A 22,321-nucleotide genomic window follows, 5' to 3' on the forward strand; every position below is an offset into this window, starting at 1 on the left:
ATTGCAGGCCAGCAGGTTATTTGGATTTTTTATTGAAAAATGTTCTCGAGAATGAGAAGCATTTTTTTGGCAGCAACAGAAGGTCAAAGGGTCACAATAAAAAACAGTAAGATTTCAAGCTTGTTTGATAGTCTAGAGTTCAGTCCTCAGAACACTGTGTACAGTCCTCCACTCATGTTACTTAGCTTAAACAACAGTCATTCTTCTTATAATCCAGGCTTTTGGACTGGGCAGCTCCTTTAGTGACAGGCTGCTTCACCCCAAGTATGTGAAGGAGCGGTACCGCAGGTCCTTCCTTCCTGCTGCCGTCAGACTCCACAACCAGCACTGCTCCCAGCGGACCACATACACACACACTTAACTACACACACATGTTCAGGGAACAGAGATTCTTCAATGCAAAAATACTATGTGCAATATCCACCCCCCCATGTGCAATTAAGAGTATTTGCTGTAAATAATATTGTTATTGCTTTTTTAATTCTTATTTATATTGTGTATATAGTGTAAATTATTTATCTAAATTTTTGTAACTGAGTGTCTTGCTATCCCTTTCTGCTGTGACACTGAGAATTTCCCCACTGCGGGACTAATAAAGGATTATCTTATCTTATCTTAATGCTCAGCTATTTTAAGATTCATGATTTGATGTAAGATCCAGTCATCCAGATCCTACCAACATGCCCAACATGCCATCACCATCATTTCTGCAAATTGGTCAAATAATGCCATAATTTATCCTATAGCAGCTGGGTTTGGTTTTACAGGTGCATCTTGTTGTTGCTTATATCTAATCCATTCCTATGATGATGCTGGTAAATGAGGGGGTCTGTTGTTTGCTTTTTTGGCTGCATGTTTAATTGCACTGTATATATTTAATACAGCATATAATAATTAAGGATGAACCGATCCGACTTTTTCTGTTCCGATATGATACAGATACATACACTTTATGAGTATGGGCCAATACCCGATATTGATCCGATACCATAGTTCAATTAATAAACCATATACCTCACCATGTTGGAGAGATTTAAGGTCCCAGGATTGACTCAAATGTCACTTTACTAACTTTGTAAAACAAACCACAACAAATGAACACAGATAGATGAACTGAAGTGCTGTTTATTTCTCACTAACAATGCTGTCTGGGCTCTGGACTTTTGCTCTGAAATTCGACGTAACATTCTGGGACGTAAATCAGCTTTGGGTCATGTCTGCCTGACTGCATGTCTGCCTGCCTGCATGTCTGCCTGCCTGCATGTGTGCCTGTATGTGAGAGAGATCCCATGCTCCCTCCTTCTCCCTTACTAATGGTAGTTGATGACAGGCCCAATTGATCTAATTCATTTTGCTAGTATCGGGAGTGATACCTGCTGGCGACCTGCTGGAAGACTGACCATTGGGGTCCCCTCAACCTGCTTCAAGTCAAGTCAAGTGGGTTTTATTGTCATTTCAACTACATTCAGAGTACACAGTGAAACGAAACAACGTTCCTCCAAGACCATGGTGCAACATAGACACAGTGCATACAGAACACCAGTGCAACGCAGTACAAGTGCAGACAGACAACACAACACAGTACAGACAGAGGATAATAAATAATTAGGGGTAAATGCTGGCTTAGCTGGCTGCTGTTGTTTCTCAGGTCTGTTGGCTGGTCTTTGAAATGCATGCAGTAGAGTAATCAGAGTTTTATGGTGGTGGTGTTGTATCAGTGACATGCAAAAAAAAACTCTCTCTCTCTTGCTCGATCACTCACTCTCTGAACATTTGTATGCACATGCATTGGAACCTTGGAGCCTGCACACTGGGCAGTATTTTTGTGTACTATGAAATTTATTCCTGCTGGTGCCACTGGCCCAGGTTCTTGGTTTTCCCATCCTACGGAGAAAAAATGATTAAGTTGAGGGGTGTAAAATTCCATTCTGCTTCATAAATCTACTGTAACTACCAATGATTGGCACTTTAATTAAAAGCAGTAGAAAATGTACATCAGGCTACAATAACAGCTTGTTTTAGTCAACCATCCACCAGATAAGGGTCAATCTCTGATTTCAAATCACATCAGTAAACAATTATTTAACCTGACCTACTACAGTTAGTTGGATTTAGCTAGCTTAAAAAAAATACAGAGGTTTGGAGAGATTGGATGTTTACATACACTCATTATGTACATTCAATGATTTCAGTGACAATATACCTCTTTAAAAGGGCAAAAACAAGAATTTGATGCACAGATTGTAATTTTTTTTTCTGAAATCAACAAAGAGTCAAAATTTACATACAGCACAATTCAAATTTGGTAAATGTCCCTTAGCAAGTTGGGCCTTGACTAGATGTTTTTGATAGGCATCACCAAGCTTCTGGTAGAATTCTGGTTGGATATTTGACCACTCGTCTTGGCAGGATTTTGTTAAATTAGTTGGTTTCCAGGCACAGATCCAACTACAAACCCAGTCCATGAACTTTTAATAAGGTTTTCAACAGGGTTCAGTGGGGCTGTGGTCAGATCTTTGGAAAGGCCATTCCTAAAGCTTAATGTTAGCAAGTTTAATCCGTTTCATAACACATTTTAATGTGTCTGGGGTCACTGTCCGGTTGGAACACCCCACTGTGTCCAGATTTTGACCATCTGGCTGATAGTTTGAGGTTATGTTGAAGAATTCTGAGGCAGTCCTCTTTCTTCATTATTCCGTCAACATTGTGCAGTGCACAGCCCCAGGGTACGATACTACCACCACCATGCTTAGCAGTTGGTACAGTGTTTGTGGGGTTGAAGAGTGAGGAGGAGGAATGAGACAGTCCTGACTTGTATTCCCTTAAACATGGCTCCTAGAGACATTTGATCATTGTTAGTCAATCCAGTGACTGCTGTCAAACAGACTCTTTTAATGTGGCACACAGAAGCTACCAGCTATAGTTCATCCATTGTGATCGCTAACTGGACGTAAAGAGGCCTTGGGCATGGCAAATTAAAAGATATTTTAGAAATTGGGTGTACATATATGACCACATACTGTATACCTTTAACCCTTTATAGGTTTCAGAAAACCAAATCCCAATATTGCCATGGCATTCATGCCCATAACGTCATGATCGTAATTGTACTTGTGCTGTTATCCAACATATCAAATCTATAGAGATAAAGCTGCGTCCACCTGATTCTTTACGTAAGCCAGCCATGATCCAGACAGTTAACTACTTCATATTGATTGCTTTATCTATCCAGAGCTAACATCATTTACTCTGTATTGAGCTCCATCCCCTTAATTAATGATGCATTTTCCTAATAGGAATGGTTCAAAAGAGATTTCCAATATTAGCTCTAAATATTACTCTGTTATGGTGTATGGAGTCATGGTGTCTTTGAACACAGCAGGTCGATCTGGTGCTAATGGATGCTTACTACCACATCCCCCTATGTTGGATTTCCTATGTAGACTGTAAAAAGAATGAGGCACATTTACAGTGGAAATCCTTACATAGAAAAAACTAATCGGTCTACTAATCGGTCACTGGGGTGACTCCCTCAAGGGAAAATAAATGTATCATATACACTTGCAGTGAATGTAGTGCACATTTATAGTACACAATTATGCTGCACACACACAGCTTGTCTAGTTTCTGTAGAGAAGTACTGCCAAAAGAATAGGACTCTCAGGAGCAGATAAGCATGAACCTATTGGCACTATGCTTAATGCCAGGGTATAAACCCCCCCAGCATTGAGCTGTGGAGCAGTGGAAGAACCTTATTCCCTGGAATGATGGTTGGTGCGCCATCCAGTGCTTCTTAATGGTAAGTTAGAAAGTTGGGGATAAGGTGGGGTGGTGATCATCCAACATCCTGATCTCACATAAATATTTTTGTCACTGTGCCTAGACAGTCACCTAAGCAATACCTTTTTCTACAGTGATCCACTTTAAATGCAGCAGGCTAGAGGACGTTTTGCCTAAGTGGGTACAGTGTCAGATTTTACAGTACTTTACTGGGAAGAGACTGTTAATTTGTGCAGTCTTGAGCAGCCTCTCTCTGAATGTTGCAGCACTGGGAGCTCCAACTGAGCTTCCTAGCTTCTCTTGTGCTTTTATAACTACAGTTTCTTGCAGTCAATGTTACATAACAGAGCTATGTTTACTAATATGCCAGCTTCATGATCTGGAAGGCTAGCAAATCTAGTTGGCAGAACATGTTAGTGCTGCAATGTCTTGTGTATTAGCTGTGATTGATGTGCAGTTCAACACTGTTGTAATTAACAGCGTGATCATGCTGTTGACTTTAGCTTAAATGCAGCAGTATCTCATTTATCTAATATCTATAACTGCACTGAAAGGTGATGTTGCCCCACAGGTGGTTTGGAGTCAGGTTTTGCATGCATTCCGCTACTTTAAGTTGCATCCATTGCTCAGATGTGCAAATGCACACACACAGCTTGTCTAGTCCCTGTAGAGAAGTACTGCCAATAGAATAAGACTCTCTGGAGCAGATAAACATGAACCTATTGGCACCATGCTGCCTAATAATGCCAGGCGTGGGCTGGAAGGGTATAAAGCCCCCCAGCATTGAGCTGTGGAGCAGTGGAAGAACTGTGTTCTCTGGAATGATGGTTGGTGCTTCATCCAATACATTTGGGAAGAACTGTGGAGTTGAAGATGAGGTGGAATGGTGATCATCATCCTGACCTCAGTAACACTTTTGTTAATGAATGCAATCAAATCCTCACAGCAATTATCTGCCAAAATATAGTAGAAAACATTCTTCTTCCCTGGATAATAGAGACAGTTACTCCAACAAAAGCAGGATCAACTCTTTTAATGCCTTTGATTTTAGAAGAAAGATGAATGAGCAGGTGTCCCAATACTTTTGCCCATATAGTGTATCTACAGAGCACTACTGTATTTTGTAATTATGGTACTGTTTTGAACATAAGAAATACAGTTTAGTGCAAGGCCAGTTACAGTTACTGTCTGCAAATATACTATATTAGAGAAATTATTTCTGTTTATGCAGATTACTTATAACAGTATCAGTTCTGTAAATACACAACGCTACACTGGCAAGACTGCAGCTAGTTAATTACTGTAATTTTGCAGGTGATTTTTTATACCTGCAAGGTCCAAGATTAGGGTAGTGTGAGAACTCGATGGGGAATGGCTATAATCCACATTCCTCCTGGGTTTCAGTTTTTGTCAATGATTTCTCTCAGGCATACGGTATACATGCGCCAATAAAAATATTTAAACAATGCTTTTTTTAAGATGAAGAAGTAATTATTTGGTGCTGTTTGAGAGGATTTAAGAGTCTTTGTACACAATAGAGATTAGATTCTCCTGTCTGAGCCATGGGCAGAGATTTCCCACCACTTTCCACGGGCCCTGTCAGGTTGAGCTCAAGAAAATGGTCTCTGACGTAGGCTTGCGTTTTTGAATGCTATTTTATATTTTGTATAAAGCTGTGATGTGATAATCACAATATAGTAACAAGTAACAAAAAGTAACAATTTACACTATGGTCCTGAAGAAAGCTGCAGAAGTTAGAATGTTATAATCACAGGGGGCCGGACTGCACACACCTGAGCTCCCCCACTTGTCTGCATTACACTTGACCTGTGTGTAGCCTCCTAAATGTTGCCTCTTTCAAAATTTATTTTTTATCTTATGTTGTAACCTAAATTCAGAATTAATGTGTGCAATAACATTATTTGTTTGCAGCAACCTAAGCATTGTTTAAGTAAGCCTGTTTAATTGGTTTATTTTATTGGTTAATTAGACTACAGTGAGTTTGATTGGCTATTATAGGCCTTTATTATTTAGAGAATATTCAATGCTGGTTCAACGCTTAATATAAAAATGTTAGTTCGTTCAGAAAGTATTTTACATTCTTAAACCATGTTAAATCATATTACAGTAGAGGAAAGTCATTCAGACATCATTCTTGTAGCCAATGTTTAGGGTAGGGTCGGGCTGGATTTTGCAGTCAAATGACCGTGCTCTCAGCACTTTTAGGTATAAGTAGGCCCGGCACTTCTATTAAGACTGCCATTTGGCGGTTCTAGTGTTAAACCCACTGAATGGTGAAGTGAAAAACATTGATTATCTGGTTCCAACGGCACCTGTCGAGTTCTTGAAGGTGATGCCTTAGAAGCAGGAAACATGGGCAAGCATAAGAATCTGAGATATGACTTGAACATCTCCAAAACATCAGGCAAGTCTTGTAAGGTGTTCACGGTATGCAGTGGTCAGTACCTACTACCAAAAGTACTCCAAGTACCAGGGTCATGGGCACTAAGGGCCCCACCTCACAACAAATCTAGGTCTTCTAAAAAAAGGATCTGCTGCTAACTGCTGATGTCTTGGTCAGATACTACAGGACAACTTCAGAGGTCTTGTGAAGCCCATGCCTCGAAGTGTTAGAGCTCTTTGGCAGCATACAGGTGGTTTTAATATTTTGGCAAAATGGTGTATAAGCATATAGTAGATTATATGCCAGCTTCCATTAGGCATTAGCTGCATGCAACTCATAGCTCAAATACTAAGCTACAGAAACGTAAATGGACACCAAGGATGTCTTGGCTGATGAAATACATGGGGAGTATAAGGAACACTGTTTAAGTTGGGCCGATTCATCCCATTGACACTATGTCAGTTATTAGCCAGAGATCTGAAACCATTCTAACAGAGGGGCATATAGATATATACATCCAGAACTGTGGGTGTAGATTCGTTCCTATGTTTATAAAGCAGCTCAAAATAACCAGAAATCTTCAAAAGGAAGAAACAAGCGGCACTTTAATAAAAGGAGCTCTGTCTTAAGAGACTTCCTGTTTCTAGTTTTTTACTGGAGGGTTGATAAATTGCTTCTGCCACAGGTACTAAGGCATAAACAACGAAAAGCTCAAGGGGCATTCACCCTAAAGTGAAGAGGGCAGCCAAGTCATGTTATTTTTGCTAGATGTCAGGCATGAAAAACAATCTAACGCTGTAGATAATATCTAAAAAACCTCTCCAAATAATTGTCAACGGTAAACAGCAGGCGCAACCCAGCTAGCATGACCCACAAAGCTGGCGGCTTTTAAGATGATGGCAGCAGCGGACAGTGTAAGGCATGACGACAGCAGTGCATTCAGTCAGCGAGTAATTTTAGATGTGTGCTCTGTAGTGCTGTGTGGAACAGTGGTGTCCGGTTAACAAGCGTACCCGCAAATCCCTGTTCCCAGTCAAGAGGGATTAAATGGAGCCGGGTTTGCTTTGCTCTCCGCAGCCGTCTCCTCTGAGCTCCGTGGAGAACACAGCGAAGCGAACAGGCCATGGTCACAAACCGCAGAGCTGTGGGACCTGTTAGTGAGCCTATGTGTTACGCCTGTCCTGTTAATGTGCTGTTTGCGTTGATTTCTGCAAACGGTGACGGTAGGCGTTATGGCTTGGTTCACAGGGTTTGTTGGGTTGTATGGGAATGCATTTATACTCTACTGTTTTTATAGGTTTTAGAACCACTTGGCATTTTGATCATTTATTTTTTATTTTATATAAAAATACTATCATGCCAAAACCTTCTTTCCTCATCTTATGTTTGGCTTTTGACATAATGTGAATCTGGTTGATTGTATCAGAATTTCAATGGACCAATAGAAATGCTTGAAAATGAATCCACATTGACTACCTTTTAAAGCTACGACGATTTTTGCCTCCTCCAGTAAAGTTCTGAGATTTTGGAATAAAATAGGTGTTAAAATATCTTCTTAAATGTTTTAGTCATTATATGAAGTAATTGGTGGAAGAAGCTATTAAATAGTCATCGAGGTTTCATCAGGACCCTTGGAATATGGATCATGGTGCATAATACCAAAAAACTCAGGACAAAGGAATATTAGTTATTATGCCTTCATTCCTGATGAAGCCTTTCAATTATTATGGAATCATTCTGGAGCCATTTCATTTCTGACTATTCTCATTTGAAAGCTTTGAAGCTGTTAAGCTGTAGGTCTAACCTATTAGAAACATTTAATACATTTATTTGCCTCCAGATTGGTTTAATGTTATTGAAAGTAGTGTTTCTAAACTTTTGAATGATACTGCATGCGTGTGTTTCCATCCTCGCTGTTGACACTAAATCCTTTATTCCCTTTTTAGTTGTTTTTCACTTTTTTGGTGTAATTTTTCATTTTACCATGCGTCAAAATTTTATGACAAAGAAAACTGATCCAATTTCACTTTAGATGAAATCTTGTTACATTAACTTATCTTGAAAGTTGCTAATGCTTTCTGCCTCTCCTGGAAAGCGACCGTCTTGGAGATTTTTCTGTGCGATGGTGCAGGAGAGAATCCTGACGGGGATCATATTAACCATAACTGAGACCAGAGACATTATAAAAGTAAGAGACAGTTCACTTGAATGAGGACACTCAGCACAGTGGCTATATTATGGAAAGTCTCACCCTTGTTAGTCAAATCAAGACTCTGTAAAAGTCTCAGACTCAGAGCAGCTGACCTCTGAAAGACTGAAATGAATAAAGACTAACATTTGTCTAGATATCCTAATAGGCCTATTTATCACTTGCTGTGTAATATCAGCTTATTCAAGACATGACCATGGTGAAACTAGTCTACCAATACATTACATATACTTATATATGGACCACTTTAGATCCTGGACCATTTCCGGGTTCGTACAATGTGTACTAAATAAGGTACGGGTACAAAGCAACCCGTGTTATATTTGTTCCCTGAACCTACACCTCAACCTGAACTTGACCAACTAAACCCTAAATATTGGCTAAACCTAAGCTAACCCTAACCCTTTAGCTTAACCCTAACCGCAACCCTAAACTTAACCATAGTAGAATGTGAAATTCCTACTGTTTCTGCAGGAGTTTCTGTCCATCAATCTCTTTTTTAGAAGCTCCATAACAGAGCATGCTGTGGCGCCGCTGTTTTTTCACTTCTTCTTTGAGTACATGACTCTGCTGGCTTGTTAGCTTACAACACTTTTCACTCCAGGAAAAAAACTAATAACCTCTTTTTAAAAGTTGTTTGGGGGAGATTTAATTGTTTAAGTGTTGTTTTTATGTTTTACATTTCCACTTATTTATTGTATTATTTTTTTCTCTATGTTCGCTTTACCAGTTGTTATCTTGTTTTTGTAATTTTAATGGTTTATTAAATTATTTATTTGAACTATTATGGTTTAACGACTGTTAAAAAAAACATGGACACCATGCTTACATTCCCTTATATTCTATAGAAATGAAGCCTAAACTGTCTGCCATGTTGTCAAATTTGCAACCAGAGTCTGCGCAGTAGAGCGCAGAGGCAGAGCCAGACTAATCATTTGGTAGACCCAACCCCTTCTCCACCTAAAGGACCTAAAGGACCCAGTTTATCCTGTGAGTGGAACGTTTCAACAGTAAAAGTGCAGCTCCACTTTAACTCAGCTCCTCTATGTAATAATTAGAAAGGACGAAAATAATAGTCTGCTAATAGTCTCTGCCATCCTATCCTATATCCAATCACTTAACTCCTAAGTGTAGCCCCGCCTTTTTACAATTTAGCAGAGTAAGGGTTAAAAACTGGTTTCTGGGGAAAAATAAATAAATGGGCCAATATGAGCACAGGGAAAACTAACTGCTGGAATTTGGAGACACTTGAGATGGAAAGACAGATTAAAGGAGGAAAGTTAGATGGAAAATGGGCTGCTTTGTCATTAAAACATAAGATGATGGATGGAGCCTTACATCATACTGCAACCAGACAGCAGAGGTGCTAGACCTGTGGTTGCTTCACCTATGATAGACGTTGTCCATGCTTTTCTACAGTTGTTATGATTTGTCTTATTTGTTTTGCATCTAATACGTTATCTATTTCTATATCTATATCTGTTCATATTCTATGTATTTTCTCGGCTACGTCATAACAGGGGCAGTGGTGGTTCAGCGGTTAGAGCGCCGGGATATCGATAACAGGGTTGTGGGTTCGATTCCCGGGCTCGGCAAGCTGCCACTGTTGGGCCCTTGAGCAAGGCCCTTTACCCTCTCTGCTCCCCGGGCGCTGGAGTTGGCTGCCCACCGCTCTGGGTGTGTGTGTGTACTCACTGCCCCTAACATGTGTGTGTGTGAGTGTGTGTTCACTACCAGATGGGTTAAATGCGGAGGACACATTTTGCTGTACACTGTACAGTGACAAATACGTGCACCTTTTTTACCTTTACAACCGTGGATTGAGTTCAGTGTACTCCGAGTTTAATAAAGGTTGATTAATCCATTCAAACTTATGGTTGTTTTATTCAGGGGGACACAGGGAGCCTGTTTCGATAATGAGTGGCTACAGTTTCCCCTCCAGTTTCCACTCCCCTGTCTTTATGGGTGTATATGTGAGTGTCTAAGGCCCAACTCAGCAAATGCACTCAGGCACATCCTCTATTCAGACTGACCTTTTATACCCAGATGGGTGTATGTTATGGGACGGCTCGGCTCTTTGTAGAGTGCTTTATGTATTCATGCAATCTGTCAAGTCTCCTTTCCACTTCAAAGGCTTGTCTAATGAATAAAGTTTGTGCTTTGCCTTGGGTCCCTTATAAAGATCCTCCGATTATGGAATCAGACTCTAATACGTGTTTCCTTTCACAGTTTAAACTTTTCACTTTTCTTTGTGTTGGAACATTACTGCGCATGCGTTCACTAGAACACTTTAGACCTGATATCGACTGGGTTCTAGGTTCGTTTCCATTTGCAGTGGTGGATGCATATGCAATACATGTGTGAGTGTGTGACTGTGCTTTTGGTTACCGTAAGTGGCAATTCCATATACTGGAGGCTGCTTGTTTGTTTTTGTACTTCATGCTTCACTTATTTTCAATCGACCCACCCACTCCAAAACCTTGGCTGTGTACATGCGCATGCGTATATCTTTCTGTGTGTGTTTCTATGTGTCTTCGTCCTCCTCTTAGTTTTTCAAAAATGCTTGAAATGATCCTTCTCCCGCAGGCACTGATTTGTCTGTCATCTCCGTAGACAAACGCTCACTTGTCACATTTCACAACTAGCTGTAGGCCTGACATTTAGCTCACTGCTCTGTGATTAGAATAACTAATTGCGCTTGTCTTCCACATCATCTCCACACATGACTGCGCGTCAACGGGAGCGCTACTGACACTTCATCACTTCACAAGCAGTTGAATTTAGCGGACAGGAACTATTTTCGTCCTCCTCAAGTTCCAGACGGATTTTTTTTCTTCGTGCATCAAACTGAACTGGAACGCTTACCGCCTGTCTGTTACGTCACGTTTACTTTTCCTCCAATATCTCTGCCACATCAGAGATAATAGGCTTAGCAGACATGCTAAGATACATGTAAAGACAGTTGTCGCTTCCCATCAGGCCTGATGCTGTGAAATTCCAGTAGGTTTGTGGAATGAGGTCCTAGACATGGCAGTTGTAATGTACTGTATCTGATGCCTGACCCAAAAACATGTGCATTGGAGTTGTAGAGGCTGACCCTTTGGTCCTACCCTCGAGCTAGCAACTCAACTCACCTTGTAAACATACCCTGTACTCACTGGCAGTGGCATAACAAGGGGGAGGCACAAACCACCCCTAAAATTATTTTTTCAGGCACCTCATAAAGATACTGGCACAATTCACCACATTTTATTTTGCCCAGTGCTCACTGTTGCATACAAACAGATGGACATGCTATAGTCTAAAATAGTACACCTACAGTGCATTGTCTGAAATATACTGTGTATTTATTAGATGGGTGGAGGTCCTGAAGACATTTACATATACATTTACGGCATTTAGCAGACACTCTTGTCCAGTGCGGCATGAAGGGGCATGACGACTGGATGTTCAATAGGTCTGCTAAGATGAAGGCCCAAAAGAGTCTTTATCTGAAGGTTCATACTACAGTTTTTTCCAGTATCTACATCAGCTTATTGCAGCCTGTTAAATATGGAAATGTGTATAGTCATATATGCACATACTGTATATCAACTGATCCACTCATACTACCAGCACAACACACACTCACCACCCAAATAAGACCCTCTGTTCTGTGGTGGTCAGTCCTGTGGGGTCCTGATCATTGAAGAACAGCGTGAAAGGAGGTTAACAGAGTTTGCATAGAAACAGATGGAAACAGCCTGGAATTAGAAATAGAACTACAAAGTGCTCCTACATGGACAGGGAAGCTAATAAATTGGACATGAAATAAAGGAGGTGGGTTTAAAGAAGTGGCTGGCCAGTGTATATGCATGTATATGTCGATATATGGCTGACATTTCTGAGGCTGCTATTGTGGTCTGTCATAAAATTAATATTTGATGGTCTGAAAAGCTTCTCAGTGAGCGTCCCCATTGAGATTATCATCATGGAAATGATGAGGCAAAATGCCCAGATTCTCCAAATGGACATGGAAGAGCATTCTCCATTCTCTTCTTTTTAACATCAAGGTCAGTATGCTTGTGAAATATGATTGGATTATTTTTAATAGAGGGCTGAAGTCAATCACAGCAATGTCAGAGAGGATGTTTGGGGTTGCGGTGGGCTGTCATTCATTACAAGTTTTTTTTTTTTAGTGACAGATTGTTTTTAACATAAGATAAAAACTCTCCTTATATTTCATTTTCGATGCAGGGGACAGCAGCGGTGCAGGCTGATGTTAATACGTACTCCTGATGCATAATAAAATTTCATTTTCATAATTTCCGAGTCACCTCTAGGAGTTACTTTATACTTAGTCTTTGTATGTACTCCCTGTCCAATCCCATTTGTTTTACAGATTGGAGCGGTGAATGGGCAGTTGTGCAGATAAAACAGGCTCATTTACAAGCTTCTATATTACGTTAGTTGAGATAACTCTGAGATAGGCTTTGTTCACACTGCAGGGCAAATCCATTTTTTTGGCATATTTAATTTCATCTTGGGATGCATGAAACTCAACTTCCACAAGTCGAAATCTCACTTTCTGCCCCTGTTGCCAGTATTCAAGTCACAAGTGACCAAATCCTAACTGTGTGGTCATATACAGTCCAAAACCCTATTACATGTAATCCATCCAACACTGGGAGGGTGAGGACTGACACATGCCTCCTCTGACACATGGGCAACCAGCCACCCCCTCCAACATCACCGGGCAACCAATGTCAATTGTCAAGGCCAATTGTGCTCTCTCAGGCTCCAGCTGTTGATGGCAGGCAGCATGACCTGGGATTTGAACCAGGAGTCCTTAGCAGCTCAGTATAGACATATTTCTTACTATAAACCACATTGCCATACATTGCTATAGTAACAAAGTACCATAAAGCGCACAAGTATGCAGTGACAGACAAACAATCATATGTATTATCAGGCTAAGCTTGTCCAGTAACAGAGATTATGTGAATGTGAATTTTTTTGATGCCGAACTAATGTAAAGAACCACTGCACCAATGATGGATGATGGAGAAAACAGTATGTCTGAGTATGTCTCAAGGAGGAAGAATGAAGCATATGCTGAAAATAACACCTTGCCTACAATGAAACATGCAGGTGGCTCAGGGCTACTCTGGGGCTCTTGGTCCTTCTGGCACTGGAAACCTGCAGCATGTGGAGGGAAAGATGGGTTCTGTCAAGTATCAGGAAGCTGAAGCTTGGGTGTCTTTGGACCTCCCATACTCCCAAGCATACCTCAAAGTCCACCAAGGCTTGTTTTAAAAAAAAGATGTCCTATAACATTCTGGAGTGGCCATCACATAGAAAGCCCATAGAAAATCTTTGGTGGGATTTGAAGAAGGTGGCTGCAGCAGCAGCAAACCCAAGAATATTAGTGAACTGGAGGACACTGCCAATGAGGAATGGGCTAAGCTTCCTCAGGAAAGATGTGAGAAGCTGGTGTCTAGCTGTGCATCACATTTGCAGCAAGTCAGAACAGCAGAAGGGTTTTACTAAGTACTAAAGATGCTTGCTCATGAAGGGGTTGGTTAATTCCGAGACTGCAGTCATTATTACTAGTTGCATTTTGTGCTGAATGTGGAGAAAACATTAGTTATATTAGTTGTGTTGAGATATTTAAAGTATTCTTGTTTGATTGGTTGATTGCAAACAGCTGACAGTTTTGATGGCATTGCTGATAGCCCGATTAAGGCCACGTCATGACCATTTACAGAATGCTTTTTTCAGAAGGTCACCTGAAGCATTAATGAGCAATATGAGCTGATAGATTTGTTAGCTGTATTATCCAGAGAGGATTTTTGTTTTCATTGTCATTGTTGACATTTTGTTAAATATTCACATTTAGACACACAGTTTGGGCTAGTTTCAGCCTCAGGTGGGCAGGTGGCAACTTGCCAAAGCTGCTGTTATGTTAGCGTCGCTCATCCTATTAACTGCCTGTCATTTGTTTGAGCTTCCCTCAATGTTTAACACAAGTCAGTGCCTATGGTCATATGTCCAAAATTCCAATTCAGTTTTGGCACCAAAAATCTTTAAACTACTTGTCTAAACAAAGCCTTGGACACCATGTAAGCTACTACCTGACTAACTACAGCCATAGTATAGCATGAGATCCTGTGGGTAAAACAAATGCAAATTCTGCTTATAGGCAAAAAGCCTTCCCTTTCAGTCAGTCAGAAAATCAGTATGCAGCAAAAGGGCTGAAGCGTCAACATGAACAACAGAAAACAGTATAGCATGCAAAGCAGTCTGCCTCCTACAACTACTCGTGTTGAAAAAGTCGGGTCGATTCTCGTATAAGGAGGTTAAATACTTCCAAAGAAGAAACTGATATTTGTTAGTTAAATAAGTATCAGCAAATGAACACAGATCCATCCACAAGTTTTGCCTCTGGATCACACTTTACTTCTTGTGGCTGCTATCCAAGGTCCTGAATCGAATATTTGCTGAGCTGCAATGTGGAGACTGCAGAAGTAGCTGTACTGACTGTGGCCCCGACCAGCTGACCTATTTCTCAGAGTGTGTGCTTCTGTAAAACTTAACAGGCCGTCCACATCCAAATACACGACTCCACTCCTGGGTTCCCAGTGTGTGACAGAGTTCTGCCTGCTTTGAAAATTTCAAGCATACACTTCACAGAATTTCATTTCAGGCTTTCTATGTGATATTTACACAGCAAAAGCTCCAGCACTGAATGAACACATATAGGGCGAAATGTACAGTTTTATTTCATTCCAACTGATCGTAATTGAACTCTCCATGCCCACAAATTAATTCTTTCATAGTGACTGTCTTTAAGTGTTACACTGGGGAAAAAATTACATTCAACCTAATAAAAAACTGTAGCAAAACTTCAAATAGTATTATTACTATTATTAGCGTCTCCAAAGTGGCTCATTCATCTACACATTCACACAAGAGTCAAAGAAAGTATAACTGGCCATGCTCTCAGGGTGGGTAGGATGGCCCTTTCTCTCCCCCCATCATTCAGCATGAAGCTAGCCAGAGTGGACGTTTATTAGCTGATGTAACAAAACTATTATTTAACATTCCCTCTCAAGCAGGTTGAGCTGTCCAGTGACAATGTATTAGTGAAAGAGTCATCATCCTTCCAGTGTTGGTAGCATTGTGTAAAATATGGGAGACCTAGCTTGTGGGGGGTTGCAGCCTCACACTTTTAGGCCTATTGAGGTTGATTTAAGATAACCATGCCCTTACACTCTTATTATTAACTGCTTTAGTTAAATTCTTTATTAAGACTAATTTAGCAGGATATATGATATTTCATATACACTCTCTTTAGCTGTGTGTCGCAGGACTCTTGCTGTGAGACGTCATGGCCCTGAGCGGCAGGGAAGCTTCTTTGCTGTTCTGCAAGGGGTCCTGGGCTCAAAAGAGTATAAACTATGAGACAACAAGCTATCTGAATAAAGAAGATTTCCCTCCTCACATTTAATTCTCCTCTTTCACCTTTTCAGAGACTTTAAGACACTTAAGATTCTTTGACGCACAAAGCTGAACAACAAGATAATAAGATCTATTGTAGGCCCATCTTCCAGTGAAGTTTCAGACAGGCTGGAGTTCAGCTGAGATCATGGCCATCTGAGCTGGGCAGGAAGATCTTCTTAATCATAATAAAACATAAGAGCCCTGTCTTGAATATTGAATCAGACTAATTGAATTAGTTCAAATAGTTGAGCAGCTCATTTGTGTGTTTTGTTATCGTGATAAAGAGGTTACATGACTTTGGGTACATGTATGCCTTTAACCCCTTAACACAGAACAGCTTATTATAAACTAAAGTGTAATACTCAGCTAACTACAAGACTTCTGTAGAAACTGGTGGGGCTTTTCTTTGGTAATAGAAGTTTGTAATAACACTTTTGGCCCACCTGCGTGTAACATATAATGTGTAACATATAATGGCTATGTTACCAAGGGCTCTGATGGTATAAATACCAACCAATATTTTTTCTGTCTAATCATTGGTATTGATATTAGTAAGTTTGGGTAAGTTTTAATGACCAATCTTATATACCAAAGAGAGGTCATGTACTAGATCCTTTTGATTTACACATAATTTACATAAATTTATAAATAAAACATTATTTTTATATCTATAAGTAAATTCTTTCAATCTTTCAATTTTTTTAACTTGACTCATGGTCAAATCAACTTTTTTTGAGATTTTAACAGTGATTCATTAGGACTGCACTTATCTTAGCCATGCTGTAGCTTAAATAACTTAACAAAAGCCAGCACAATTAGACCACTAGAAAACCAAGAACTGTGGCCCTCATCTCACAGTATAAACAGAACTTTACAAGCACCCTTACTATGACCCAGAACTCCATTCTGGGGCATTAACTCACAAAGATTATATTTTCATATAATTCTATACCATACTGTACATAACAGTAGGTTAACATCATATAATTACCATATATATATATATATATATATATATATATATATATATATATATATATATAGTTTACCATCAAATACATGTATTTATACATGGTAGTTTAGCTACCTTTACTGTGGCTTTTCTACATTTCTTTGTGGTATGTATAGTATTTGATTTCCTGATGTTATATCCCCCTACTACTCAGGTCCAATACTATTTGTATTTAATAATTATTTAAGGTACTTCATTATCTAATTATCACAGTGACATTACAGATGTCAACTTAAATAAGTATCAAATATGATACACTTGGCTTTTTCATGGTGTGTCATTACTTTCTCATAGCATGCCTTTTGTTCAAAATAGAACTCACGGTGCTTTTGAAGCAGTGCCCTTGAAGACCTATGTAGAAGAAAAATGCTAATCTAATCACAAGAATGTAGCTAGCGTTTTCCTTACCCTGTCACTGTTCTCCTCTGAGAGGGAAACTGAGAGCATGTGATTGGAGACATCAGCATAAGGAGGCAGCACCGTGTGGAGTCGGCTGTCCGTGGTGCCGAAACATATGGCCAGATACTGCATCTTAGTCTGTCTTAGTCTGAAGTCTGCAGGAAGCAACACTGTTTTCTCTTTTCGGACAGGTAACACCTGTTATTTCTAAGCAGCATGTGTTTAGAATTACAGCACATTTTCTATAATAAACTATACTATATATCCTGATAACACTTGCTGTTATTCAGGGTATTAAAAGGATGTTTGAAGGTCTTTGCTGCACTAACAGCCTCTACTCTTCTCGAAAAAAGTTTACACTAGAATTTGACTGTGACATAAAAGCATTAGTGAGGTCAGGATGTGATGTTCTGATGATGGATGATTAGTTCTGCCACTCAAACATATCCTAAAGGTATTGAATGGTGCTCCATCACTCCAGAGAACACAGTTCCACTGCTTCTGAAGCCAGTGCTGGGGGCTTTAAACCCCTCCTGCCAACACTTGGCACTGGACACAGTGACCTCATGTGGAGCTGCACTAGAGTGTCTCATCCAATTAGCAATGCTTTTCTATGGAGATTACATACAAGTAGTGCTGTTGAAGGCCTGTGTCAGCAAATTGTGCCCCTGAATGTGCCTTCCCCCCAATTAGAAGGGGTGTTTGACTACATTTGGACAAAAATTGCTCTCCACGATTTCTGCTATTTTTCTCCCTTTGAGGATAAGGGCTCTCAGTTTGGTTTACTGGGGTTCCATAGCAATAGCAATGGCTTTGTAACCCTATCCAGGCTGATACGTTTCAGTGACTATGTTGCATCTGTATTTGAATCTCTTTAGATCATGGCAGCATCATGTACTGCTTTTTGAGACCTCCTAGCATGATTCTCATTGCCAGACAGGTTCTAATTAAGAAGTGTTTAGATTTAACAGGTCTGGTGATAATCATGCCTGGATGTGGCTTGTGAAATTGTCCAAACCAAATGTCAATTAAATTTGGTTAACTAGTTAATTTAGTAGCTGGGGGAAAATATTTTTTTTTGTTTACTTTTTATCTCAATAAATAAAGTGATCATTTGTGTGCATTGTGTGTTTATTCATGATGTCTTTTTTTGTTAAAATTAGGTGCATGGTCTGAAACATAAAATGTAAAAATGTAAAGATTGCATTCACTCAGGTTTGTGGATGGAGGAGTGGATTAATGACAACTGTTTTAGGGTGCTCCCATGTCTGTGTTACCTTCTGGTTCTCTCCTTCTAGTTATGCTGTTATAGTCAGATGTGCCGGAATTGCTAGTTTTATCTTGTTCTGAGTAAATGACTGCTCATCTGTCCAGCCTGATATTGATGGAAGTTTGACCATCAGGCTCTCCTGCAACCCTCCCACCCTCCAGCTACTGCTAACTGCCTCAGAATAGTCGCCCACCCTTCATTATTACCACTAACCATCATCATTACGTTCATTATTCTTATCACCATATCAGTATACATAAGCATAAAAGACTCATGAGGCCGTACCGTGACTTTTTATGAATACTCTATAAGTGGACACAGCTCCAGGGGCCTGAGGTTGTGGGTTCGATCCTCGCTCTGGTCACTGTCTGTAAGGGTACTCTTAGAGGGGTACATGATTTCCTCATGTCTTCCAAAAACTGTGTTGAATTGGCTGTGCTAAATTACCCATAGCTGTGAGTGTGTGAGTGAAAGGTTGTGTGTGGTACCTGGCAATGGACTGGCGCCCTGTCCAGGGGGTACTTCTGCTTTACACTCAATGATCCTGGGTAAGCTCTGGATCCACCTGACCAGGAAGAAGCGGATAAAAGGAAGGATGAATTTATAAGTGGTTTTGAGCATGGGAGGATGAGTCCCCCTTAGTGAGTCTTGGTTGCTCACACGGTTTCTTCCTCCTGCTTTTTGAGGGAGTTTTATTGCCACTGTTGCTTTTGCTTGATCACTGGGGGTTTTATGTTTTTTTTATGCTGATATTTTGTCTTATGTAAAGCTGCTTTGTGACATCAGTTGTAAAAAAGCGCTACACAAATACATGTGATTTGATCTGAAGAAATTAGGAAAGTGGGTGAACAGCGCTTTATCACAGCACTGTATACTGTCTAAGAGTCTGTAGCATTGAAAACGCAGCGGCTGCCTCCTATGAAGTGTCTTTTTTTTCATGGGGTAGTATCTGCTGTGTAAAACTGATAGAGAGCCCAGGCTCATAAAGTGAAGGTCATTATGCATGAAGTTCTGGTTCAAGGTTGCTCTGAACCGACTTGTGAGTTCAGGGAAATGACTCCTGCTTTGGGCGATCCATTTTAATAGAAGTAAAATTATATTCGATGGGATTTTCCACTGCCATTCCACTTTATGAATCAGTATATTACTCGTGTGCTGTAAAGATAAGCCTCTTCAGAGGGTTTGCAGAGCAGGGCATGATCATTGGCCCCCTCTGTTGGTGGCCTTGGTAATTTAAATTTGAGCCACGTCAACCTGCTGATTGATTTTCTTTATTTTAAAATATGGCCGCGTGACAGCGGACATGGGCTACAGTGTGTCACATTCAAACCCTGGCAGAGTTTCTTTACTGACGGGTCAGAGATCATGAAGACACAGAGATTAATATGGGGTGACGCCTGAGTGCAGTGATTCCTTTCATAAGCAAAGTGTCCGTGGCAGCCTTTGTTTCCCTCTCACCTTCGTTTCCATCCAGGATTGTGGCATCCGGTTCAAAATAAATAAATAAATAAATAAACAACTTCAAAGAGCCCCGGGCCTCTGGAGGAGCAACCCCACAGTCTACCCACAGACACCATCCTTCAGAAAGAAGCGAAGAATGAAAAAGCATAACGGCGAGTCGTGAGCGTGAGCAAAAAGATCTGAAAGTGGGTGAGAATCTGACCCAGCGTGATGCAACTGCAGAAGGTAGAAGAACTGAATGTGTGCGTGTGTACATGTATGTGTGGTTGTGTTTGTGTAACAGTGCATAAAAACAGTGTACATATAAATATGTGCATGTGTTTGAGCTTTTCTGCAAATGTGCATTTATGATTTTATAATGGTGCAAATATTGTGCTAGTGAATATGTGTCTGTGTGTGTGTGTAAATGTGCACTAGTGTATGTGTCTGAGTGTGTTTGTGTTGTTGTGTATGTGTGTGCATTAGTGTATTTGAGTGTGCGTTTGAGTTGACTGTGTGCTAGTGTATGTTTTCTGAGTGTGCGTTTGTGTTGTGTGCACTAGTGTATTTGAGTAAGTCTAAGTGTGTGTTTGAGTTGAGTCTGTGCGCTAGTGTATGTCTGAGTGTTTGTGTTGTTGTGTATGTGTGTGCACTACTGTATCTGAGTGTGTGTTTGAGTTGTGTGTGCGTGCTAGTGTATGTCTGAGTGTTTGTGTTGTTGTGTATGTGTGCACTACTGTATCTGAGTGTGTGTTTGAGTTGTGTGTGCGTGCTAGTGTATGTCTGAGTGTTTGTGTATGTGTGTGCACTACTGTATCTGAGTGTGTGTTTGAGTTGAGTCTGTGCGCTAGTGTATGTCTGAGTGTTTGTGTTGTTGTGTATGTGTGTGCACTACTGTATCTGAGTGTGTGTTTGAGTTGTGTGTGCATGCTAGTGTATGTCTGAGTGTTTGTGTTGTTGTGTATGTGTGTGCACTACTGTATCTGAGTGTGTTTGAGTTGTGTGTGCGCGCTAGTGTATGTCTGAGTGTTTGTGTTGTTGTGTATGTGTGTGCACTACTGAATCTGAGTGTGTGTTTGAGTTGTGTGTGCGCACTAGTGTAGGTCTGAGTGTTTGTGTTGTTGTGTATGTGTGTGCACTACTGAATCTGAGTGTGTGTTTGAGTTGTGTGTGCGCACTAGTGTATGTCTGAGTGTTTGTGTTGTTGTGTGTGTGTGCACTACTGAATCTGAGTGTGTTTGAGTTATGTGTGCGCACTAGTGTATGTCTGAGTGTTTGTGTTGTTGTGTATGTGTGTGAAATAGTGTATTTAAGTGTTTCTGAGTGTGCGTTTGAGTTGTGTGTGCATTAATGTTGTGTGTGTGCACTGTTGTGAGTTTTTGGAGTGTTTCTGAGTGTGCATTTGAGTTGTGTATATGCCTGAGTGTGTGTTTGTATAAATGTGCATGGGTTTGTGTTGTCTGTGTGTGTGTCTGATAGGTGTATATGTGCGTTTGTATAATTGTGCACATGTTTGTGTTGTGTGTGTGTGCTACTGTAGGTGTTTGAGTCTGCATTTGTGTAATTGTACATATTTGTATTGTGTGTGTTCATAAATATGCATGTGTATATGCATGCCTGTGTGTGTGTGTGTGTGTGTATGCATTTGCATGTTTTTGCTCTGACTTGAATGAATCTGTATGTGTTTGTGTGTGTGTGTGTTAGTATGAGCGCATAAGTGTACATAGGTGTGTGTTTGTGTGGTGGGGTGCAGTGGTATGCACGTTTGTGTGTATGTGGATGCATTTGCATATGCATGCTAGTGTGTGTGTGTGTGTGTGTGTGTGTGGATGCATTTGCATGCTTATGTTCTTGCTTGTGTGTGCGTAAGTATTTGTGTGTGTACCTATGTGTGTACTGAACAGTGTGTTTGTTTATATGAATCTGTGTGTTTGGGTGTGTGCCTGTGTGTTTATATGTATTGCAGGAGTGTGTGTGTGTGTGTGTGTGTGTTAGTATGAGGGTGATTGTTTACGTACATCTGTGTGTGTATGTGGATGCATTTGCATGTTTGTGTGTTTTTGCTTGTTTCCACCTGTACCTAGGCAGTGTGTGTGTGTGTGTGTGTGGAAGGGGTGCATTTCCCAGAATGTGTGTTTATACAAGTACGTGTTGTGTTATATTTGTAATTGTTATTATATGCAGCTACGTCACGTGAATACGTGTGAATGTGTGTGTGTGTTTCTACATGGTCTCTTCCTGTGTTTGTGAACTTTGCTACCTGTGTGTGTTCAGCCTGTGCTCCCCAGCAGCGAGCGCCTCTCCGTCCGTCCGTCCGTCCGTCCT

Source organism: Salminus brasiliensis, chromosome 4 (assembly GCF_030463535.1).
Source record: "Salminus brasiliensis chromosome 4, fSalBra1.hap2, whole genome shotgun sequence".
In the NCBI taxonomy this organism is placed as follows: Eukaryota; Metazoa; Chordata; class Actinopteri; order Characiformes; family Bryconidae; genus Salminus; species Salminus brasiliensis.